The sequence below is a fragment of the Ambystoma mexicanum genome, chromosome 14 (assembly GCF_040938575.1).
Source record: "Ambystoma mexicanum isolate Mex_15411 chromosome 14, UKY_AmexF1_1, whole genome shotgun sequence".
In the NCBI taxonomy this organism is placed as follows: Eukaryota; Metazoa; Chordata; class Amphibia; order Caudata; family Ambystomatidae; genus Ambystoma; species Ambystoma mexicanum.
The window spans coordinates 267,977,683-268,004,643 of NC_090940.1; the positions used below are offsets into that span (position 1 = coordinate 267,977,683).

Here is a 26,961-nt window from a genome sequence, read left to right on the forward strand (position 1 = left end):
CTGAACTTGAGGCACCATACAGGGCCTGTCTGCCTTTCTGTTAGGCACCCAAACAGCGGAGTTTGTGACAACGCAGCAACCCTTCTGGTTCGAATGTGTCCAACCGGCAAGCTATCAAACATTCTACTCCCACCTACAGCCATGAAAAAGGATAATAGTTCCTGCGGTATTCCATTTATAGCATGGTTCTGCATAATGGATCCTATAAATTCCCACTTTTTCCCCTGCCTGGATGGTTTTCCGCCGTGATTTAGAAGCCTGGAATGTAACCTATTTGAATGTATTTTGGAACTTGCTTCTGCGAGTGAAAGAAAAGCATTGTTAAGTGATTTCAAAGAAAAATGCTGCAATTTATTTTTGGAGACAGGTTGGCGGAAAATAAGTCCATGTAAAACCATACATTTTCCAGCGATTTTCTCACCATGTTATCTTTCTATTTAACATCCTTTGAGTAACACATGTCCGTGTAATGTAGCTCAGCATCTGACATTGTGACAACTGTGCATTCCAAAGGAGACTATAATAGACACTTAATGTATTCTGACTGACTTGCACATTTGGTCTATGAGGTTCTTCACTTCAGTGTACATTTTTCACCTAGCATTTCTTGTGATGTACTATGACATACACATGACCATCTTTTGGATTGATGGACCCACTGAACTTTAGCTTCCATTTGCTATTTCCAATCAACTGAACAGCATCATACAGCGTCTGACCTATACCTTCAGCGCAAACAGTGTGCAATGGATGCCTCCTATCTTCAGGTCTACCACAAAAGAAGCGTGCATATTTTAGTAATGGAATACTGCTTCTTTGGCATCTTCTGCTCACTGAGCTCTTGCTAGCAAAGTCAAGCTCTGTCTCTTTGCATTTTTCATCTGGCCTGTACCCCGTCGATATTACGCTTGTGTGTGTTTGTGTAATAGGATATATGCCACCTTGCACTATATTGGTTTATTTCTTGTGTAGCTGTATTATCAAAGTGTTCTGCAATGTGTTTAGAAGGACCGTCTTTTCGGTCATTTGAAATTCTTAAAACATCAAATCGTTTTTCAGTAGATTCTGAGTTTTTTTAAAACATACTTCTTTTGTTGCCATTGACATAAACACAAATTAAAGTCTACATCACCAAGCCCTTGATTTGGACGATGACGGTTGATCTATATGTATTACACATTCTTTAACTTCAGTGAAATAGTTGTAGCAGAAACGGAACAGAACTTGCAATCATTAAACAATATTCGAGAATTGAACGTGTAACGCTGGTGCAGTAATTGCGTATCTATACAATAAGCATAGACATTTCTTAACCCACTTTACAGTCAATGTTGTTAGGAATACTATTTTGAGCTGGAAATCCGAATTTGCCAATTTAGCAACAGATCAATGAAAAGCGAGTAAAAAACCTTCACATTTTCTCCTTTATTTATGACAGGGTTACCAAAATGCTAGGCTTTTGGGAAGTGCTTAAGAACACCAAGCCTCTCTATGGCTTACTTATGGTCAACTCTCCAAGCCTTCCACAATGTCATGGTGAGCCAAGGCATGTAAAAACCATGGCCAAGAAAATAAAGCATGCAAAGCCCCACAATTCACTCCCCTGAGCTATGAATGGCACAGAGCTATAGAGGGGAAAGCAGTAAGGAAATATGGGCACATTTAACTGAGGGTGGGATTTCCACCATGGCTTCCTTGGGAGCGGAAGACCAGTCCAGCCTTCCTGGTGATTCCTGAGTCCTGCTAGGGCCTTTAAGGCAAAGATTTTATTGGTGTGTGTGAGGCAGGAATCCTCTTAGGCTGGGCACTTGTGGGAGTTAATTTGCATAATCCTGCCTTTGAATAGATTTCGACCCTGGGCTGCAGTTACTGGGCCCCGTTACTAGAGGGCCTCATGTGAAAGTGAGGTCAAAACAGGGGTTTACGGTCTAGTTAACAGATTAGATTAGATTTCCTAGTCTACTCTTCTGTTATTTATTTATTTATTTATTTTGTGTGTGTGAATAGCTTATTGCTACCTGCTGCCTTCTGGCAGCTTCAAAGCTGCTTGGAAATTAGACATTTACAGCAAACCATTTTAATGAAACCTCTACATAGTATAACATGACCTATCCAACTAGTACAAAAGGAAACCAACATCGCATTCATCCCGCTTTCACAAAGGAGTGAGTAAACACAGAAGCATTCAGATAGATTCTAGTTTACGCGCATTTAGCTTTGGGAAAATAACACATTGAGCACAACAGAACAAGATATTACACAGCATGTTTCTACAGCTTAAAATATCACATGGCATAACATAACAGTGTAGCATACCAAATCTAACTGTAACACTTCAAAACCGGGACTTCATAGATACTATAGCTCAGTGCAGGCACATAGCAAAACATGCCATTGCTAGGAATCGTAAACTAATAAGGATGCAAGCAAGCAGAAACAGTAAGGAAAAGGTAATGAGTCACACACACAGAATCTCTCTCACTCTCTCTTCTTTGTATCATTTATATCAGCTAGAAGAATTAAAGATATTTAATCAAGTTTCTAAAGTCCATACATAGCCACACTAAGTATTTATAAATATTAAACCATCCCTCTAGGGAAACATATTATTCAATATAAATCTGTTAGGCAGTGTGACACTTAAAACAAGGAGATGGACTACTGGAGATAGGAACATAAACTAGTGCTATCAAACATGATTTTTATTTTTGTATTTGTAACATTTGTAAAGCACACCCTAACCCAGACATTAATGGGACAATGAAAAGATAAGATATTTAAAGAGCAAAATAATAATGGTGATAACAGTTATATTTACAGAACCACAAATCACGTCAAACCTGGTCAGAAAACTAAGGGAATATAAGTAAAACTAAAATGAAAGTTAAAACAAACAAAAAGAGAAAAATAACACCCGCAAAACACAGGCTGCACGCGCCTAAAATATATGTTTAACAACTTTCAAAACGGCAACAGGTTAATAGCACATTGAACATCAGGAGCAAACTAATTCCAGAATCCTAAAGCAGCATAGAGGAACAGCAATTAGAATACGTAGCTTGTCTACATTTAGGAAAGTCAATTCTGTTTGGTCATCACTAGTACAAAAAACCAAATAGATGTTCCAAATAAATGCAGCATCCAAATTAATAGCAAAATAAAGCCTAAATCTAAACACAATGGGACAGATGTCTTTCCCATTCAAACTCAAAGTTCTACAATTTGATTCATGGTGGATCTTTATTATTACCCTGGAAATTGGATAAATGGTCCTTATTTTGGAGAAGCGTGTACAATATAATAAAGAAGTGGGGTAAAAGAAAATACAGTACCAGGCCGCTCTCCCCTGCCAATTCCGCCGAGTGAGATGAGAACAACTCGTAAATAATAAGCAGCATTGGCTTAATACTTTTCAACATCACTAAACCGTTGGTGGCCAGGGTCGAGAAAGTAGCCATGACACCATTTATACAACAAAAGAAAACCTATTTATGGGAAAGCTACTTTATGGAAAAGGATACACATGAAAAATTGGGACAATTGTCCAATTTAGAGAATTTGGGGTTCGTGGTTGAGATTCAGGGCAAGGAGAAATGGTTAAATAAAACTCAGGACCAAGATTATGTAACCTGTAAACACTTGGAAAATCAGTTTCTTACTGTTGTGTGACATCAGAAGGTGTCTCGACCACTAGAACCCAGGAATCTGTCATCCAGCTGGCCAGGACATGGCCATCGCTTTTCAATCCTGTTTCTGGGGGTGCACCAGTGGAGGAGGATCACCTGGTGATCGGTCTTCGGGGAGTAGCAGTTGGACACCAGATGGTGAAATGCAGTATCCCCTTCCCTGTAACACATTTACCCCATCCTATCAGGTCGGATATTTAGGAACTCACTCCCCCACCCCCTTTTACAACACAAAAACCTTTTCATGGACAGCCAGCTATGAAAGAAAACGGACAAACACACGAGCCGTATAACTGACTTGTCCCAATACAAAGGTCAGGCAATGACCGACTGTCACACACACCTAACTTCAATTACACTTCCTCACACAGATGAAAGGCGGAGCACGAGAACACACTCTGAGCGAGGCAAAGCACACAAGGAAACAGCAGTTCCAAGATAGCAGTTTAACAAGAGGAGAAAGACGGCGATGCAGAACGGATTGCAATGAAGGAAGGTCCTTTGACCTTTTCACCAAGGAACCATTGCTTTCATGAAACCTCGAGAGTAGAAATTGGAAGACCAGAAAACCGAACTGAAGAATCCTATATTGTGGATTGTAAGTACAGAGAGCCCTCCCGTGTCAATCAAGGCAGGGAGAATCACCAGCTGCTGTGGTACTGTTCTTGGCACCAAAAACAAATCAGCGTCAGTGAAATCAACACAGCCGGTGAGTTGGGGAGACTGATACATGACCGCTCTGTGTTGAAGCTAAGCTAAGGTTGCAAGTGGCAACATTGTATGGCAAGCGCTGAAACGAACATTGTTTGAAACACTTGTGATAACCAACCCAAGTTTAATTGAACGGCAGATGAATGATTGAACTTTGAAACCAAGATAAGATACCCTTGACATAGTGGTCCGGCACCGGGTGTGTGCTCAATCGAAGGTCACTGTAAGATATCAAGCTGAGAGTTAACAAAAGTGAAAGAGTGGCAAAGGATTGTGAATCGAAGTGGTCCTGCGACGGGTCAAGCAAAATCCTGCGCACTGTTGAAGATCTTCAATGTTGATAAAGAACGTTTATGGCAAAGTAGATGAACTTGGTCCGAGCGCAGCAGAGGGAGATCAATTAAAAGCTTTGGGTTAAAGCAAGTGTGTTAAATTGGTCCGAGGCTGGCAGAGGGAGACTAATTTAAGATTTGATGATAAAGTGCATCTGAGCCCGATGGAGGGGGATCCACTGTAGCTAGAGAATCGCCCGAGAAATCAGATACGTGAAACGCCTAAGAAAATTGTGTAAAGTGGATCTGATCCTGGGGGGCGGGGGGAATCCGAGGTGGATAGTAAATCACCTAAGAACATTGTGTATATGTGAAAAACCAAAAGGAAAGGAACTTTAATGTTTGTTTGTTACATCAGGTCCTCTCAAAGAAGAGACTTTGAATGGCAGAGAGACTTTGGCACAGAAGGCCATTATGTTGATGTTTTGAACAGCACCCTAATGCTAGAGAAGCCAGAGACTCTGCTAAGCTCGAGTGTACCAGATTGTCCCGTGCTAAAACGTGGGCAAGGGAAGCCTACGGCTTGTATGTCCTGACTTATTATTTCTTGAACACTTCCTTCTTTTGCATAACATTGTTTCCCACACTATTTGTATTCAGAGGTAAGGATTGGCAATACGTTTTTAAGTATAGGCCCTTTTATTTTGACACAACACCACTAGGACTGTGTTATTATTATTTGATGGCCATAGCTTGCTCCCATATTTAGATTTAGGGTGTTTTTCAGACCCAATTGAAGTTCAATAAACACCCTTGAACTGTGGTCACTTGTGCCTGTCTTACTGTTGATACCATGCCTTCCTTACACTGTGCAATATTCTGCTTATATGTGCAATGTATTGTTGGTTCTATGTCTAATTGACACATGTAATGGAGTGATAAGAGTGATGTTGCTGGGGGGCATTGGTAAAGACTGCCAGCAAGGTCACTCTTTCTCCTACCGCCTCTGCTGCACATCCCCACCTCCTCCCTTACCCATCCCCTCTTCTCACACGTTCCTATTACACCCCTACCCCTTACCTTAAAGGCTCAGCTCCATTGTCGATAGCAGTCCCTGGCACACATTGGCCTGATGTGCAACATTTTTTGGTACGTTTCGCTTCGGCCTTGCAGTCTGGGACTGCAAACAGTATTTTCAATATGTGTGAATCAATAAAAACGTCGGAAGTAGTTCATAGTCAGTGGCTGCAAGCAGCTGTGCCATCTTCTAGGGGGCAGGCCAAATACAAGTTGGTTGAAATGTTGTGAATATCAAATCTTAGAATTCTGTTGCAGCGAAAGAGTGCATTTAGTGGCTGTAAGAAATTGAGTCTGCAAAATGCTATTTTCTTGTGTCTCCGTATAAGTAAACAATCAGAGAGCCAACATGTTCTGAGCATGTGGGGAGCCATTCATGGGGAAGGGGTGCAGTGCATTGTCTCTTGGTAGACTTGGGAGCAGATTGTATCGACAGCTGGGCTAAGAGGCACAAGTGAAGTGGTCCAGGTTGTGGGATGGTACTGCTTTCCTCCACTCCCATACCCATACACAGATGAGTCTGATAATGATGATGACCAGGATAAAGATGATTATCCATCTGAATCAAGGCATCTTCAAAACATGATTTTGGAACAAGTAATACATAGCAGGAGGACAATTCCACAATTAAAAAGGAAGGAAAGTCAATTCTACTCTTCAATCTTTGTACAGGGTCTTTTAAAGATTGCCTGTCTGACCTGAAAGTGCACAATATCACTATGTAGCAGCCAGAGCACAAACCTCACTACTACCACCAGCATGTTTGTAGACAGAAAAGCAAAGGAGGATATGTTTTCTTGGTCCAGCAAGAAAGTCCAAAGTATCTAGTTTCTTCATTCTACAGGTCAAATAATGTAAGCATATCACTACCTGTGCTCTGTGCAACACAACTGTGTGCAGAGTACATTTTGGACCACATTTGGTATCACATCTGGGAGTGTATGATGCACCATGCCAAGGATGGGTTGAACCCACAAGGAATATATTGCAACACTCTTTCAGTACAGTCCAGTCAGTATGTCCTCCCAGGTAGTATTTTCAGTCCAGAAAATGCTATTGTTGTACCACGAGTGACATACTGCAGTTTGGCCGACTGTCTAGTTATTGTAACCATTGTCTTTTGTGCTACTTGTGATGAATCCTGTAGGCTTCTCACAAAGACCCTACCTAAAGTCTCCTCCCAGGTGGCCAGGGGAAGGCAGCGAATTAGCGTGCATTAGGCGGAAGGATCACCTGGAAGGGGAAGAGCCCCAAGGGAACCAGAGGATTACATTGGGAGAGAGGCAGTATTTATCTGCCTCAGAGGAGGCAATCTCCATGATGCTGGAATATTTAATATCCTGCTGTCAAAGTAAACCTTCTGTTGATAAAAGTAACATTCTTGACAGTCATGAAAAGGCTTGTGATCAACAGAGGAATAAAGGAGTGGGCATCAGAAAATTAAAACTCCTATTTATAGTGAATATAGATCTCCTTTAGTTGTGAACCAAGCAAGAACTACTTTCAAATGCGTCCCTAACAGTTCATTTAACAAACAGTATAAAATTTATAATACTGAGCTCTATATTTCTAAAGAAGAAACTAAAATGAACATTGCCCTAAAAAGTACTGGATGAGGAAGAGGGAGTTAGAGGCACTTAACTGCCCGAGGAAGGTTAGTGGTTCTAATGACCCACACCTGAGCGAAATTTTTAAATATAATGGCTCCCTCAGGTGCAGGCCATTAGAGGTATTAGGTGGAGCAGTTGCAGAGGCTGCGGACTGTAGTTGCAGCAGAAAGAAAATGGAGACGCTGGAACTGCCGCTAATTGCAATGTGAGTGTCCATACTGGGATGGTGTCCAATATTGATTGCCTTGTTTTCAAAGGTTGCACAGCAGAAAGCGTAAGTGAGGCAAGCTGTCACCCTGGAGAGAGAGGCTCTCCTTGTAGTGTTTTATGTCCCGGTGGCAGGCGAGCACCAGCGATCACAAGAAGTGAGTAACGCTTCTTTCCCAACTAGCATGGGCTTTGGGAAACAATCCAAAGTAAACTGATGTGCTGGAAGCAGCGGCAGAGCAGAACAAGCAGTGGCAGTGGCTTGAGCTGATGTTTTGTCAGACACCAGTGAGTTTACCATTACCGGGTAACCACGGTACGCTCTGTAGCCGACCGCTAGCTTCTGAATTTTATTTTGTATATTGAACTGATGTTAAGAAGTCAAATTGGAAGAGGTGGAACATTGTGAGCAGAAGAGAAAGAAAATAATATAATTACTGTTATGAAGTCCAAGTAAATTGCCAATACAAAAAGGGGGCAATACTTGAACAAGCTCATCAGAACTATCATTGCCCAAACCAAGAGGGGTGATACTCAAGCAAGCCAATCAGAAACATCATTGCCCAAGCCAAGAGAAGGCAATGCTTAAGCAAGACCCTTTTTTTGATAATTGTCAAAGCCAAGAGAGGGCAATACAGCAGCAGACTAATTATAACCAATATTTCCATAGCAAGAAGAGGCAATATTTGAGAAAGACATTTACAAGCATTGCCTAAGACATAGGAGAAAATAAGATAAGATTGTTCACAGTTTTGTTGTGATAGAAAGAAAACAAGAGAGGCAGGAGGGACGCCCTTCTGACAGAAGTTCAGAAGGAAAGACGCATAACCTGCATTGGCGAAGGCAAATATTGTGGAACAAACAGCACCAATGTGAATCTTGCTTTCCAAGAAGGAGTTATGTATTGTGAAAGCTGTTTGAAGTTGAAGTATTTTCACAAAGAAGACTTGAAGTAAACCTTATCAAAAAACAATGTTAGTAGTAGTGGAAGTTATTATGTTCTGGTAGGCCTGGCAGGTTAGTGGACCAGGAAGAAATCATTTGTCGATACAGACTTGTGTTTGAAGGTTGTGTAGAAGAAGCAGTTGTAACCCCAATAGAGTGTCCTATGAATGATGTTCAAATCATCCTGATAAAACCATTGTTGTTGAAACGGAACAATTGCAGAAGCGACAAAGTTACTAAAATGGTTTCTGGAATCATCCTGATAAAACCTCATCTGTTGATGCTGAAGAATTGTGAAGGTGGTTTGTCTATTTCTTACAAGTGGAAGTAAGGTTGAACTGTTGTTGACAAAACCTCATATGTTTATACAGAAGAACTGTGAACATGTTTTGTCTGTTTCCTACAAGAGGAATTAATGCTGAACTGTTGTTTATACCTGAAGTGACTAAGACTATTTCATATGGTTTAAGAACTTGTCATCAAATTGAACTGTTGTTTAAAAAAGCAAGTGGAAGACTCTTTGAGCCTGGGAGAACTTTTACAGTTGAACTTTGTTACAAAATTGAAGTTTCTTATTTTGAAATTATACTTTAAATTACTGCTTGAATCCGGGGAAGGGAATTCGACCCAGGTTACAAGGATACAAATTTATTAGATGTTGGTTGAATATAACTTATTTATGTTATAATTGAAATGCCATTTCTTAACTTTATGATTTTGATGTATGTACAGGTGTGAGGGAAAGATCCTTTCTGATAGAATGTTCTCCTTTAGTTTATTTGTAGGCAGGGGAAATTCTCTTTTGGTTAGGGATAGTGAGGCATTTATCAAACCCTTATTATTTAATAAAATGGCTTCTTGTGAAAAACATTTACCAAGTTGCTTGCCTCATATTTCTGACCCCTCACATACTACATTCATGTTCTTGAGTCCTAACCCCACAGTTATACAACCACAGTAATGCAGTGTGAGGAATTTGGGAATTCATCCCTTCTCTCCCAAGCGTGAGCCCTCCCCCTGTGTGCAACACCCTCTCTAGGTTCGAGGCAAGTGGGACATCATCAGAGACTCCCTTTTGTGGACAGGGCTCCTGTTCCTTTGAGCAATTCCCTGTTGCCCTCCAAGTGTGGGCTCTTATATGGACTTGTGCAATACATGAGAATGTTAGCAGTTCCATGAAGAAAAAGTAAAACTACATTATCAGCTATAAGAAACTGAGGCTATCCCTTTAAATCAAAGTCTCCAATGGACTCTGCCAAGGATACTGAAAAGGGATGACATGCCAAAGAACCAGAGAGAAAGGGGGAAAAACAGAGAGAGCGAGACGCTGAGAGAAGCAGGGGAAGTCACCTTTATGTAGCTGATTGGAAGGAGGCGAGGCTGACGCAGAACACAGAGCCCGCGTAAACCGGAGAAGCTCAGACGGAAATGCGAAACACTGGGGAATATTGTTTGAACACAGAGGAAATCTGAACATGGTGGAATAGAAAGTTAGGCGGTGGCATGACAACAACACAATCGTGGTGTGTAACCCGTCCATACAACGCCGACACCACCAGCGGGAAGAAGGGACGCCCAATCCGAGTCACGGCACAAGCGCCATCAAGAAGGCAAGTGTGGGACACTGATGAGAGAGACGTGTGAGAAACCTGAAGGTCTCTCACCCGCTAGTCTCCAGGATCTATCATCCAGGTGGCCAGGACATGGCCATCACTATTGGATCCAGTCGGTGAGACACCAAAGGGTGAGACATGGTATCTCCTTCCTTATGACACCTTTTCTCCATCCTAGCAGGTAGTATAACTAGAAATTCAACCCCCCCCCCCTTTTCCCAACACAAACACTTTCTCACAGACAGTTCATCGTGAGCGACAACGGACTAACACCAGAGCTGCATACCTGACATGTCCCAACACAAGAGTCAGGCAATTACTAATAACTACACACACCTGACTTCCATCAGACTTCCCCACATGGAAGAAAGGCGGTGCATGAAAACACACTCTGAGCAAGGCCAAACACACATGGAAGCAGCTATTCCAGGATGGCAGTTTAAGTCGGGGAGAAAGATGTCGAGAACAGAGAGGATGACAAGGAGGGAATTACCCTTGCCCTTTTCGAGAAAGGATCCCGACTTTCTAGAAGCCTCAAGGAAAAGAAACATGAGACCAGGAATTACAGCCGACGAGCAGTGTAGCATATGTGAAAGGTACACAGACCCTCCTGCATTGGTAGCCAAGGCAGGGAGAAGCAATTGCCACCGTGGTACTACCCTTGACTCTGACAGTAAAGCAAAACCAACAAGTTCAGCACAGCCGGTGAGTCGGGAGAGACTGATAACAGTCTGGATTGTGTGAAGCTCAAGGTTACAAGTAGCAACATTGTATGAAGAAAAAACCTGTGGCCGACTGAACTGTGAAACCAAAATAGGTACCAGAAACAGAGTGGTCCAGCGCCATGTGGATGCTCACTCGAAGGTCTCGGTTTGGTCCACTCCTACCCTCTGAGGGTGTAAAAGATTATTGAACTGTGGAATCAAAGAGGTCCTGCACAGGTTGAGTCAAATCCTGTGCACATTCGAAAGACTTCAATTGCCCACAAACTGAAATTGGTCTGAGCCCAGAAGAGGGGGATCCAGGGTGAACAGAAAAGCTCACCCGCAAAGATGTTGTTGTGGCAAATATGAACCCGACTGAGGAATGCCTGCGGATTAAGATTGGACTGAACCCGGCTGAGAGAGGCCAATTGTGAAAGAAGGATCTGAGCCCGGCTGAGGCGTATTCAGGGCGAAGAGTAAATCACTGGGTTGGCTATTTGGAAAATGAACCTATCTTTGTTGTTTATGGTACATCAAGCCCTCTGAGGCAAGAGACTTTGCACAAAGAGAATTGGGCTCTGAAGGCCCTGATTTTGGTGAAGGAAACTGTGACCTCGCACCAAAGAAGACCATGAGTGTGCTGTGCTCGAGTGAGCCGACTTGTCCCATGCTGAAAACATGGGGAAGAGAGGCCCACGGCCTAAGCATCCCGACTTATCATTTTGTGAACATTATCCCACACTATTTTGTAGCATAGCGGTAAGAATTGGCAATAGTTATTTTGAGTATTTGCCCTTTATATTTGACTAGAATCCACAAGGACTGTATTATTATTATTTAATGGTCATAGCTTGCTCCCATCTTAGATTTAGATAGGCATTTTTCACCCCCCTGATAAAAGTTCAATAAACACCCTTGAACTGTGATTACTTGTGTCTGTCTTACTTTGATACCAGGCCTTCCTTGCAGACGCCATGAAAAGTAAGCCTCAGAGCTACAAAAAGGGCAAGTGAAAGTCCAACGTCATACAGGTATCAGCACTGTTAGCCCAGAAAACGTAAGGTAATGCAGGGAACAAGTATACTGGATGGTCAAGAGGTACTCAAAATTAAACAAAACTCGTCCCAGTTCTAATGCAAAAAGAAGTGGAAATAATCTGATAAACCAAAACTGTGTTAATGAGATCAGGAGAACACAAAAACCACTAAGGGGGAGAGAAAAAAAGTTGGAAACGTGTTACCTTGGGAAAAGGGAAAGGATAACCCATATGTTGATGAGCGAGAGAAGGAACCTGAAGAAAACTAAGACAATCTCTAGGAAAGAGGTAGGTGAAATACCAGTCCCCTAAAAGAAAAGAACCTAATCCAGAGAATAACCAGAGCTTATCATGAAGTCCACTGAGTGGAATAGAATCAAGAAAACCCTGTGATAAAACACAGCAACAGGAGAAGGGAGACATTCGCCTGGCCTTAGTTATATTAGTGATAGGGTCAGATAGGTTTGATTTGGAAAGTGGGCGTACTTGTTTTTGATAGTTTTTGATAGTACCCGCCAAGGGGGGTGTGGCGGCCTCCCAGCCAATGGGGAGGCTCAGAATGCAGGCATTACCACATGGTAATCCCTCTGCCCTGAGCCCCGTCACGGTCCGCGGCCGCCATCTCCCATCGTTAGGTAAATTATCTCCCGTTGCCCAACCCCCCTACACCCATTCACAGAATTCCCTCAATGCCCTCCCACCGCCAGTTACCACCTTTTTTGTCCATTTCGAAATCGGAGGCGCTGGGAATACTTCGGTCCCCAGCACGTCCGCTCCCGATCTGCGACAGGCCATTATGGAAAGGAAGAAGGGACATGTCGTCCCTTCTCCCTTCTCATGGCTGCCATTTTATCTGTTTACTTTTTTCCTATTTTTTTTAAAGGTCGCCATGGAAAGGGAGAAAGGCCTACATGTAGTCCCTTCTCCCTTCGCATGGTGGACATTTTATTTGTTTACTTCTTTCCCATTTTTTCAATGGCCACAATGGAAAGGGAAAATGGACTTTGTTTTCCCATCACAGGTGCCAATTTTTTGACATTTTTATTTTTTCTGTTCCCAAATGCTGCAGCGTTTCGGAACAGAAAAACATGCCTTTAGTACCCGGTCTAACGGGCCGGGGTACTAATGGCAATAAGCCCCTTTACTGCGAGCCATTACCACATGCGGTAATGCCCTGGGGTCTTCGTTAAGGCCCTCGCTACGCTCAGGCCTACAACTATGGCCCGCAGTTTCTGGGCTTATTGCCTAATTCACACTGACTGATGAGCACCCTAGTTAGTAAAATAGGTAAGGAACACTGCATAGTCATAGGGAAATACAGGCCTTATTTTACTTTAAATTAACAATACATTGGGCCTCATTCCGAGGTTGCCGGTAAGCGAAAAACGATGCCGGTAATGGATTACCGGCCTCGCTTACCGCTCCGGTGTATCACGACCCGCCAACCCGCTATTAGCGGCACCCCAAATAACGGTGCCACTAATAGCGGCATGGCCGCGTACACGCGCCCCTCCGGGGAGCAAATGCCAGCATGCCGGTAATAGGAGGTAATCCCAACCCACGCGGACATGCAAATACCGGCATCACGAAGCCGGTATCCACGGGCTGTACGATGCCACCCATACAGGCATCGCGGACCACCCGCAAACAGCAATCAGGATACAAGGCAACTGCCACAGGAGCACACAATCCCCACAGGTGGAGTCAATGGAGGCTGGGCCAGTATAAAATGAGCACACCCACACACCACACCCCTTCCAACACCAAAATGCTACCACTAGCTGTTGCAATCATGGCGCTGGAGGACATGCCCATACTGCTACAACTACAGCAACAACAGCAACAACGACAACAGCTACAGCAGCAACAACAGGCAGCACAGAGGAGACGCAGGAGGAGAAGGAGGGTGAGACAGGCCCAGCAATTACCACCAGTGCAGCCAGCAGTGCCTTGTAGGCAACCACCAATCCCTCGCACCAGATCCAGCCCTTTTAACCTAATCCCTGGGCAGATCCACACCCTGTACCGGTTGGACCGTGACATCATCACTACCACAGTGGACATGATACAGAATGACATTGGCAGCCTCATAGAAATACACACTGCCATCCCCCCGCTACTAAAGGTGGTGTCTGTGCTCCACTTCCTGGCCACAGGCACCTACCAACACACAGTGGGCCAGCTGCATGGCATGTCACAGCCACTATTTTCACACATGCTGAACCAAGTGCTGGATGCCCTCCTGAAGCACACAAGCAGCCACATATCCCTACCACGGACTGCCCAGGAGATAGCCGACACCAAAGTAGGCTTCCAAGCACTGGCAGATATGTCCAATTGTGTTGGTGCCCTCGACTGCACCCATGTGGAATTGGTAGTCCCCCCATGCCATAGAGGCGGTGTACCGCAATCGCAAGCAATACCACTCCATCAATGTGCAAATGGTATGTGACTCCAGCAAGATCATCACACATTGCTGCGCCCGATTTCCCGGATCAACACATGATGCCATGGTACTGCGCAACTCCACGTTACCCCGTCACATGGAGCGACATGCTGGACCACGTGCCTGGCTGCTTGGTGAGTTGCACAACTGTCCCATGGCAGTGCTTTGGGGTACTGATGTGTAGGGGTGCATAAGGGGGGGCATACTCCACCTGGTTGAGAAAGGGGGGGCATACTCCACCTGGGTGGGAAAGGGGGAGGGCATACTCCACCTGGGTGGGAAAGGGGGAGGGCATACTCCACCTGGGTGGGAAAGGGGGGGCATAATCCACCAGGGTGGGAAAGGGGGGGGCATACTCCACCTGTGTGGGAAAGGGGGGGCACACTCCACCTGGGTGGCAATTGCCGATGATTGGAGAATGCATGGAGAGCTAAACACTCCTGACCTGAACCGGCCAAACGGAACATGACACATCACTGGGCCACATTTCACAAATTATGCATATCGATCACACCAAGTAAGAGGCACAACCAGGCCACCATGGTGATGGCAAGCAATGCATGAATGAACAGGATGGCAACTGTGGCAATGTGGTCAGTGTGACCATGCATAGTGAAGAGAAGAATGAACAGCATGCATTGGAGGCTAAACATTGTTGAACTACCACAGCACATCTGCCTCAGCATGCATGATTACACCCTGCATCATCTATTGAACGCCATCCAGACTACCACACCTCATGACAGTATAGATTGCATCTAGGTGACATTTTTGCATGCGTACAGGGACATGTGCATGCCCACACCAAATAGCTGCCGTCATGACTGTACTCCCTGAAGGTGGCAGCTCAGAGTGACACACACCTATTTCTATCTGCTTGCAGGTGATGGAGGATATCCCTTGAGGCCGTGGCTACTTACCCCTGTGCGGAACCCGCAGAACAGCCATGAAGAGGAGTACAATCGTGTGCACACCCATACCCGTGTTGTGATTGAGCAGACCTTTGGCCTGTTGAAGGCGCAGTTCTGCTGCCTCAGTAGGTCTGGTGGGGCACTCCTATATAGGCCTGAGAAGGTGGCAAAGATCACCATGGCCTGTGTCATGCTGCACAACATGTGCCTCCTGAGAAATGTACCACTGCCACCTGACATTGACATGCATGGCCCGGGTGAGGATGATGAGGATGGAGACGGAGGTGAAGTAGCCCCCCTGCCAGTACGTGATGCACGGGATAGCCATGCTGTACGCCAAGCACTAATTCACGAATACTTCTGAAACACAGGGACTATGATAGACATGTGTCAGTGACACACTTGCTCCATGTGTACATGCACATTTGAATTGTTGGGAGTTGGCCACTGAACACCATCACACATTAAATGAACATGCACAAAATGAAGAATGTCCAGCCATTGAATTTTTTGCACACAACGGGTGTATTTATCAAACAGGCAACAATGTGAACACTGCCCCCCAACCCCCAGTGAACTCCCTAACCCACCCTACAAACCCCAATAACCCCCAGTGAATTCCCTAACCCACCCTATAAACCCCAAATGTCCCCAAATGTACTCAAATAAATGTTCCCTTCACCAACATCCATGTGTCCCACTCCCATTGTCTGGCCACTCTACTTCTTGGCCTTTTTGTTATCCGGGGGTGGCATCTCCGAGTGCCGTGCACTCCTCCGGGTCATCCGCACAGGGCTTGTGGGGGCTGAGGGTGCAGGTGTTGTAGCGGAGGAGGTGTCAGAGGCAGGTTCCATGCCTGCTCCAAGGCGTGGTCGCTGCATATGGAGCAGGATGGACGTTCGGACTTGAGTTACTGCCCCCAGACAGTCCCTCATGAGGATTGCAGACGCGTTAACGGCAGCAGTGTTCGCAGCGATGGCCGCTGTGGTCTCCCCAATGGCATTAGAAATGGCCCTCCTAGTGTCCTCCCCATCGGCAATATACTGCCGCATGAGATCAAGCATTGACTCCACCCTCGACAGACGAGCCTCAAAGATGTTGGTGGTAGCTGGAGTGCTGGTGGCTGGAGTGGTGGTGGCTGAAGCGGTGGTAGCCGGGGTGGTGGTAGCCGGAGTGGTGGATGGTGCATGCATGGGGCCCACATCCTGGGTGCTGTCCTCTTCGAGGCAGGGATTGTCACTGCTGTCGGCTTCCATATGGGGTGGGAGGGTGGTCAGGGGGCTTGGGTTGGGTGTAGTGGACACGACTGACACCCTCGGTGTCCACAGTTGCATCCACAATGTCGCGGTGGTTGGTGGTGCAGGAATGGAAACCCCTCCCACTGTTGTGGGTGGCTGCTGCTGGTCTTGATGTGTGTGGCCCACACTGGCAGCAGGTGTTTATTGCTGGGTTTCAACCCAGTCTGGCACACTGCCTGTTGCTCTGGCCTGTTTCTCTGGCTGGGGGGTGGTGGCGGCGTCCCTTGTCCCATGGCGTGATGTTGATGCCCTTGCACCCCTCTCCTGACTGGCATCTTCCTCATCGGTGCCTGGGGGGTTAGAAGAGATGCAGGTCATCAGTGATGGTGTCACATGCCAGCGACATACTATTGCGCTGTGATATATTCATATATTCATGCATCCATTTATTACAGGGGTGTGGCAATTGGTGTTCTGAGGGGGCATGTAGGCTATCAATGCGACTAAATAAATTATACATGTTTTAAAGATATTCTTTGACTGCGCACCTATTTGGTACATGGACCGAGTCGGGCAATTGATGGATTGAAGAGGAAGAGGGAGGAAGACTGTTGGGTTCTTTAGTTTTTGATTGTCCATTTGCGAGCTAAGGGCTGAATCCAGCAGTCTATAAATTAGCCCGATCCAGTCTCTTATTTGTTTTCAAGGCTATCAATGCATGGCAGGTGGCATGCCATTGATATGGGGTCTGTGTGTTGGGTTACATGGGCACGGTCGTGTTATGTTGCCTGTGGGTTGGTATTGGGATTGGCACTCAGCATGCATATGTGTGTGGCAGGGTGTGGCACGCATTCTTGACTGGATATGTTGATGTGGGTCTGGGACATGCATTGGCTTGCCTAGTCTCACTTCCATGTCACTTGTGATACGTCATGGTTTCCCCTTCTGGGGATGATGCGGCGCCAATCTCCATCTCTCCAAATCCCTCTATTGACTCGGGATCAATGAATGAGCTGGCAGTCTCCTCCCATGGCATCAGCTTTGCGGCCCCCCGCCTGACACCATGGCCGCCCTCCTGTTGACTGCCAGGATGTTCCTCACCCTCAAGCGGAGGTCATCCCACCTCTTGCGGCAGTCACGCACAGTACGTGGGGTGGTCCCCACGGCCGACACCGTCTGGGCAACCTCCTGCCACATTTGCTTTTTCTTCATCTGGGCAGCATGCTTCATGTCATTTGATTTAATTATGTCTGCATGTGCACCCAGAGTGTCCGCCAGCATGTTGAGCTCAGCGTCAGAGAATCACTGTTTCTGCTTCCTGGGGGTCATCTTCCGGGTGGCCTTGGACATCCTCAGGGTTTTCTGACGCAGCACGACAAGAAAAGACTGGTGGTTAGGGAGGATAGCAATGGATTGTGTTTCTAAAGATGGTGGCCGGTCCATTTCCAGTTCCTGCGCTATGACGTTATTTCCGGGTCCGGTTTTGCGACCCCGGTATTAGCACTGAGGTATTACCGTGCCGGTATTTAGGGGTTGCTCCGAGGCGGTGCTGGTATCGGCGGGTCCCGCGATGCCGCTATAAGGGGGGTTGGAGGGCCTTTAGCGCCATGCCGGTATTGCCATTACCGGCATGGGGGTTCGTGCGTGCTCACGCACTCGTAATCACCCGCTATTGGCGGGTTCATACGAGCACGGACCCGCTCTTACCGGCATGGCGGTAATTAACCTGTTTTAGCCAGACTACTCGTAATGAGGCCCTTTGTCTACAGCGTCCACCGGTATTGCCCAAATTGACCTTTTACAATTGACCTTTTTCACAATTGACCTAATTATAGTGGTCCTAATTAACCTTCTGCACAATTGACCTTTATATTATTTTAGTTCTTTTATATATGTACTGTGTTGGTTTTGGATTATAAATAATATAAGGGGATTGGGTGAGGGGTTGCGGGGGTTTTGATTGGGTTGGGGGTTGCGGGGGGTTTCCCCCCGCATTTATGTCCTAATTGACCTTCTAAATTAGGTAAATTCTCCCGAGGTCAATTCTCCTGAGGTCATTTGTGAAAAGGTCAATTAGTATACAACCCGTCCACCTCCTCCTTCTAATCCTCCACCACAGAGAGCACCCTTCCAACAGGAAATATCAAGTAGGGTCATTGTCAATTTTGTCACTTCCCTTTGTGAAACAAAAGCCACAAAAGATAGTATTGTTTGCCCACTCTAGTCCCTGGTAGTGCTGAGAGTACAACAACGAGAAACACCTGAGGCAACTTTCAAAGTCAATAATTTGCTGTGGTGCATTGTCATATTCTAGGAATGTAAAGAACTGTTTTCTTTAGCTTGTTCCAACTTGCAAACATCTAAACAGTTGCTTTAGAAAACAAACACATTGTCAGCAGCAGGCCAACAATCAGCACAAGATGGAACATTTGCAGAACTACCCAAGTCTGATGTTTAAAAAGTAGCCTACAAATAAGTTATGTATTATCACAGTGCTTAATTTGTATAAAATGAAGTGCCAGGGCCCAAATATTTTCAGCATTCCTATGACACTGGGGGTGGGCAGTTCCCTACCACTGCTTTCACCGCCCATAGCGTCTCCCCACAGTGCGGACATATTTGGGGTTTCACCATTCATGCCAACCCGGCCCGCCCAATTTAGGTGCCTAAAACTATATCCCCCAATGAAATCCTATGGGGAAAAAGGCCTTCTCCCGATTTCTGTGGTGAAAACTCCCTCTCAAGGGCACCATAATGGTGGCAAGTCTGTTACACTACAGGTCACGCCTGCTCATTGTGGTTAGTGGATGTGCGGACTATCACCACCACCTCATAATTAAAGTGGGTCTGCGACAATAAATGCCAGGACTCAAACATAAGTGCCAGGGCAGAGCCCTAGCAAACGCCCCCACAAATTAAGCATTGCATCTCACCCTTCTTTAAAGGCTCATATCTGCCTACGTAATATAGATATTGGATTCACTGGTGAGTTGATGTGCTGTCTGTACATCAACACCATGCCAAATACACATTGGGCCTCATTACGAGTCCGGTGGTAACCGAGCCGGAAAAACCGGCAGGTTACCGCCAGACCCGTATTACCATTCCGCCTCTGTGATTCCTGGAATCACCGGGACATTACAACCCCGGTGACCTGGGAATTCCAGAGGCAGAATTGTGTAAGTCCCCATTCCCATGGAGCCCCATAGGACTCCATGGGGATGGGGACAATGGAAACACTGGTTCCGTCTATGACAGAGCCGGTGTTTCCATGTCGGCCTGCAAGCGGGTGGTGTTAAACCCGCCAGGTCAGACCTAGCGGGAGTGACACCTCTCACCTGCAGGACTCTTAACCAGCCAGTCCAGAGGAACGGTGGCAGCGGTTTTACCACCACCGTTCTTTCCGGACCTGCAGGGTCATAATGATGTTAACTGTTTTTTCTTACATCCATGACAGAAGATGGAATAAGTCGGGAGGTTCATGTCACGCTGGCTTGAAAAATGCAACTGTACAGTAACAAGTGAAAATGATTCATTGGATTTTTGCAATCTTAATGTTTTATTGCAGTGCCATAGCAACTTAAGTTTGCAAATTGCAACCATGTGGGACAATGTTTTGTCTTTTAATTTCATTTCTGTCTCGATTAGGACTTCCCTCTAATTACTTATTCACACCTTTCTCTATTGCATTCAACCCCTGTTCAACTCTGCATTTGGTGGTGCAAATAAGTGGTCTGTGCAAATTATTGGGACCCTCTGACACATGGTGGTGGTGCTGAAACAATATTCATCGAGGGCTGACGACCTTGGGGAAGCAAAGAGTGCAGGTGGATCAGTGGCTTGTGTCCAGTACCGGTGGTGGGCAGTATATCCTCCTGTGAGGATACTCCCTCATTGACGTCCCAGCTGCGGGATGATTCACTGGATGAGTGGTCTGTTAAATCTGAACTAAATGCAATATGACTTGTCAGGCCATACGGCCATTCAATGTTCGTGTGTATTTTGGTGCACATTCAATGTTCTTTTGCACAGGTTTACTCTGGCTCACCAGTGTTTTGAATAGGCTATAAAACACAATGCCTTCCTGCCCCATGTCTTTACCTATGGAAACCTAAGTGCTCCTGAGCACATTTTAAGGTGGGCACTGTAACAGGCATGGCTACAACAGTAAGACAGACACAAGTGAAAACAGTTCAAGGCCGTTTATTGAACTTAAAAAAAGGTTTGAAAAACGCCTATCTAATCCTAAATCTACAGATGGGAGCAAGCTACGACCATTAAATAATAATAACTGAGTCCTAGTAGTGTCTTGTCAAAATAAAAGAGCCCATACTAATAAACCTATTGCCAATCCTTCCCTCTAAATACAAATAGCGTGGGAAACAATGCTACGAAAAAGAAAGAAGTGTTCACCAAATGATACGTCAGGATGTTAAGGCCATTAGCCTCCCTTCCCCACGTTTTCAGCACGGGGCAAGGCGGTACACTCAAGCTTAGCACAGTCTCTGGCTTCTATAGCACGAGGATACAGTTCAGAACAAATACCAAAGCCTTCTGTGGCAAAGTCTCCATCCCCTTGAAAGTCTCTTATTCGTAGAATACCATTGAGTGCAAAATAATATTTAAAGTTTGCTTCTTTTTCAGGCTTACACAGTTGAAATGGGATCTCCTTCCCCAACCTTCTTACTTACAGATTTACTTTGCTTTACTGTTAGAGACTTTCAAAACTATACGACTTTGCTTTAGTCCCATACATCACCACTTCGACACTGCTGCATTCTGGTACTTGTATTTCTTAAGATCAATTCCTTTTACTTTACATTCAGTTCTGTTTCAAACAAGCCTTTTTGAGTATTCTATTCACTTTTCTTCTATTTAGTGGTTTCCCTGTTTTGGCTTTTAGTTTAGTTTGCTTTTCAGTGTTCACATCACTTCCCTTCATTTCAGGGACTTTGCTTTCATTTTACAGAGACCTCTGATATATTGTTCAGTCACACGGGGTCACTTTGTTACTTTGGCTCTTATTATCTTTCAGGTATCACTTTCTCAGGTTATTCACGGTTCAACCCGGATCCCCCTCACCCCGGCTCAGATCCTCTTAAGAGAATGTTCAATTAGTCTTACTCTGTCAGGCCGGATCAATTTCAATTCAACTTAAACTTGCTTTAACAAAAAGATCTTGGCTGATCTCCCTCGGCTGTGCTCGGACCAACTTAATTTACAAAGTTTTAAAGTTTTTGGACTTCATGTCCCAAAATGCACTTTTCACCAACCTTCACCCCTTTTTGGGTTCGAGCCACTTGCCTGCTTTACTTGGTGCCTTCCCTCACGTGCTCCACTTCTCACCTGCTCGATCCGAGTCTCCATAACTCTCTCTTTTGATCAGACTCAACGGGCAGCATTGCAAGGTCAGCGGCTCCGTCCTTAAGCATGGGAATGATGTCAGGGTCTCACCACCTGCCCCTCTTCATCCTTGGGGTCGACACTGGTCCCAAGGGAACAAGCAGTTGTACCGAGCTCAACAGCAAGGTCCTGGCTGCCTGAATCCAACACGTAGGAGGCACAGCTCCTGTGACAAGCTGCAGCCCTTCCTTTTCCCTGGACCAGCGTGGCTGCACGCTGTCCTCTGTATTCACCTGGCAGCTCCTAGCCTCTTGGTTTCTCAGCTCCAGACAATATTCCCAGCTTGTTTTGGTGTTTGGGAATTGAAGAGGGATCCTCTGCCGGTCTCTGCCTTGCAGCCTTCCTCTTGCTCTCCCAACTGCATCTGACCGTTCTCTCTCAGCAGCCTCTCTTTACTCACCTGTGTGAGGTTAATGGGCAGCATGTGTGTGATTAGGTTTGAGTCTGCCTGACCTTGCCTGTCTTCATTAAGGGGACAGACTGTTGTCAGAGTGTTGTAGTCCGTCTTCTGTGTCTTATTGGGTTTTTCACTGGTAATCCTCACCCCTCCAGGTTGCCTCTTCTTCTTCTCATTATTATGCAAAAATGGGGGTGGGGGGTGGGCAGCTGTTGTCTGTTGGAAAATACCCCAAAATGACAGAGGGGTTGTGTGGTTGTGGATAGCGGGTGAGAGGCGGATATCGTGTTTTGCCTTGGGTATTCCCATGAGAATGACCAAGGACTCCCCTACCCGGGCGATCCTCCGACACTGGTCCACCCCCAGGCTCTGGATCCAAAGACGATGGCCATGCCTGGCCACCCGAATAGAGGATTCTCTGGGACCAAATGGGAGAATACCCCTAGGTTTCTCAAAGCACTGTCTGGACCCGTAGTCAGGAGGTCCCCTAATGCACGTGACAAGGGATGCTTGTGCCATCCTTTCTCACTCTTCAAAAGAAAGAACAAATATGGAGGCCTCAGTCCCTCCCTCTTCCCGAGACATCTGTTGGGGGACAATTTCTGTCTCCTCCACTTCTTGGTCGTCAGTCACCTCCTAGTTCGACTCCCTCTCTTGGTCTGTATCTGTGCAGTCCTACACCTCAGATTAACCCCCTTGGCTCACCACTAGGTCCTCTCCAATTTCTAAAACAAAAATGGTTAGGGCATTGTCCAGCAACTATAGTGGATTTCAAATTGCAATGCCCTCTACTTTCATTAAGGGGAGTGTTGCATGCCAGTCTTCCCCAGTCATAACCACCATCTCTAGCAATAGACTTCCTGCACTAGCCCTACATATTTCATCCAACCCTTTGATATATCCTCCTGTGGCAGTGGCAAACCCTATGTTGCTGTCATGTCTGCCACTTCTAAAGCAGGGAAGATGCTCCACCACACACCAATACAGAGGTTATTCTATCTTGAATAAAACAGGAATCCGTTGTAATAGTTGGCTCTTTCATTTTTGTGGCTAAAGCAAAGTAAGAGAAAACAATGGAGCAATCACACAATGGTCTAGTATGGACTCACAGACAAATGGGATAAGGATAACAAAAGGGCTTTCTTTGTTTTTTGGTTTTTAAACTTATTTGGGTCACAAAAAGGTAAAAAGGAAAGGGAAAGGACAGGGACAACCTTTTGGGGGTTTGGAGTAAAAAGGAAATGTAATGAAGGGGGCCTAGGAAACATACAGCAGACACAAGGAGGAACATAATTAAAAAAGATCTCTGGCAAGAACCATCAACGCACTCTGTCAAAATCTATGAGAACTACTCTAGAACTCAGGTTGTGTGTTCTCTCTGTAAACATGCATGGTACATTTCTATTCCCACAGCCTACCAAAACCCACAAATAAAAGGTGAATGTGGTATGGTCCATTTATTGGACTATTAAACAACCAATAGTGCACCAAATCTCACTGGGCGATACAGTGACACTGTCTAGCACACTGAACATTACCCAGTCTGCCCAAACACACATAGCAGGATGTAATCATGCAGCATTATTGCCTAGCTGTGAATGGTTGGGAACTTAGAATGATGACCACCATTGTTGCATATTCCAGTGGAGCTGCAAACAAGGCTGAGGAAGATTGTAATTGCCTCCTTTCTCCATCAAGTTTGGGATTTTTACATTGTAAGGGAGGCATGGTATCACAAGTATGACACTGAGACAAGAGGTACAAGTTTCAAAACCTTGTTCAGGGTTTAGAGAAACTCCTGTTTTGCCCTACAGCTATGATAGGAGTATTATCTACCATCAAATAATAAAGAAAACAGAGTCCTAGTCAGTCTTTATCAAATCAAAATGGCCTATACTAACAAAACCTAATTCCTCACCTAGCTCTTATACAAAAAGTGAATATGTATGCAAAGGAAAATCATTGTTATAACAAAGGATCACAATGGTGTTGTCAGCTCTCCTCCCCATGTTCGACAGCACGGAGTAAAGCGGTCCTGTAAATAATATGACACACTCTGGATCAGGTTCTTAAAACAAAGGCAGTTCAAAACGTAGATCAAGCCCTGCTTGGCCTTCCATGTTAAAGTCACTTATTTCAGCTTTCAAAATGTTCTTTCACAGTTCAACAAAAGGTCTCCCTCAGTCAGGCTGAGACCTTTCAACAAAAAAGTACCTGATTCAACCGTATAGCTCCCTCAGCCGGGTTCAGATCTCGCAATCACAGCACTTGCAGGGATTCCCTTACCTGCACTTTATCCACATCCATTAGGGGTTCCCTTCCCCCAAATTATTTCACGCTTCTAGTCTCAGTCAGGCTCAGACCTTTCACTGATGTCAAAGACTTTCGATTGTGCAAGGCTTTTACTATAGACCTCTGCAGGACCACTGACTTTCTCTTCAGCTCACACTTTTGACTTATTTGCCACAGTAACTTTTGGTCTTGGTAGTTCAGCTCTTTGTCTTAAAGTAATCACCTTTTAACTTCCCTTTTCGCTAGGGTTAATCTTGACCATTGCGTATTTCAGAGTTCATTCACTTTGCTGCTTTACAACAAGATACCAAACAGTTCACAGAGACATTCGGAGTGAGCTATTTCCTGTCGCTGGACCATTGCGCTACTCTGTATCACTGGCTTTACAGTTATCAGTAATTTAAAGTTCACCATAGGTCTGCCTTCCTTCGCATCTTCTCAACACTCGCACAGTCTTCAATTGTGAGATATACTGTTGCAACTTCAATCTTTCCTTAACACACACCAGACTTTCATGTTGTTCGCTAACTCACTGGCTGTGTGCATACCTTCCTTGTCTTTGCGGCTTTAATTCACGAGTCAAGGTTAATACCACAGGCTTGTTCTCGCCTCGCCAACTCTGTTGTTCACCCGGGAGGGTCGCAGGTGTCCTTGAAACACAATGCAGTCTTCTTGTCTGGGATTTCTCTCTGCATATCCTTCATGGCTCTTCGAAGGCCACAACTTCCTGCAGGGAGATTTTGGGATTCTCTACCCTTTACTCTCGCCCCTCTGCCGGTCATTCTGCTCCAGTAGGTGCCCTGGAAGTACTGCTCCTTATCGTGTTCCACCTTGCTCAGAGTGGGCCTCTATGTTCTGTCTTTTATCCGTGTGGTGAGAGCCAATGGGTATCAGATGTATGTGATGAAAGTCAAATTCCTGACTTTGCCTGACACGATTACCAGGACATGTTCAATGAGATATGTAAGGGTTAGCCTATTCACTCTCAGTCGCCCCCGGCCCAGTGTTTGTGCCAAAAGGGGGGAGTTGGGACATTGAGGAATCCTATAAAATAGGATGGGGCATGGGTACGGGAAAGGGGTGAGTACTGCAACTCACCATCGGCTGTCTAACCCCCACTTCCCGAAGATCCCTCACCCAGGTGATCCTCCCACACTGGTTCACCCCCAGAGTCTGGATCCAAAGGCGATGGCCATGCCCTGGCCACGTGAGAGAGGAATCCCCCGGGGACTAGCAGGTGAGATACCCTTTGGTTTCTCACAACATCATTCGCACCTATGTGGATGGAAAATACCAAAGCATTTGGATAAGACATAAGAGATTCTGACCTTGCTATGACTGAACACAGAAGTTCAAAGGTACTTTGCGGGCAGGTCAATCTCCAAAAATGCTCTGTTTCACCGCATCACACCTATGCCTTTCTCAATTATGAGTGGATGTAAAATGTCAGGGCAACAGGGTCTTTTCAGTACATATGCAACATTTTACCGTGCACTCTGGTTGAACATCTGAAAAGTAAGCCTTGTGAGCACCACTGTCCTGACTCCTGTATGTGCGCTGAGTGAAGGTGAAGGATTGGAGTAAACTCCATTCCCCCCTGCCCTCTCCGGACCCTTTGGATCAGCCCAAGCATTGACAAACTATTTTCTTACCACAATTTTGCAATTTGCTAAGATAGCACTAATTATCTATGCAGTGAGGGCGTGGCTACGAGGGCATGTAGGAGGACGCGATCTGGAGGAGCTCCCGAGATCCTGAAATGATCCTGGCGAAATAGTGCATAACAACGTGCCTATGACTGCTGAAAACACACATGTCGATGTGTGAATGGTCTGACTGCGCTTGGTGAACTTTTGGAAGACGTGGGAGGAATGGTGGTGGAGTTTTGTGCAAAAAAGATAAGGAGCGCCGGAGACGGAAGACAAAACAAAATGACTGATCAACGACCGGAACAAAGGAAGGAGCAGGCCGCACGGTGGTCGGGCGATAGAAGCGAACTGTTGCGCATTTGTAACTTGCGCGGAACGCAGGTCCCCTGGGCCATGTCTAATAGAACAGTGAGACCGAAGGCGAAGCAGCCCACGTTGGACGACTTCGCCAAGACGTCCCCTGGTCCGGAAAGTTCCAAGAGCAAGGATAAGTCGCCTACAGGCGGCATGCCTGCAACGGGTACTAACCAAGAGGTCCTGGCTGCGATTGCGGACTTGAAGGCGGCCTGGGAGGCGAAGCGTGAGCTGGCCGTAACTGAGTTGAAAACGGCATTGGACCTTAAGGTCGGTGAGGTGCAGGAGGAGGTGAATTTACTCCGGCAGGACGTCAGGTCCCTGGCGGAGCGCACTGAGATCCTCGAGAAAGAGGTGAGCCTGAACACAGCAGATTGTGCCTCCCAAAAGGCCGAATTGCATGCCCTGGT

General features: G+C 45.7%; 1 protein-coding gene across 6 annotated transcripts in view; it reads right to left on the bottom strand.

Annotated features, from left to right (window-relative positions):
- MDGA2 (MAM domain containing glycosylphosphatidylinositol anchor 2) overlaps nt 1-26,961 on the bottom strand; it is a 2,250,375-nt gene that overhangs the window by 1,026,842 nt on the left and 1,196,572 nt on the right. The window lies entirely within an intron of this gene.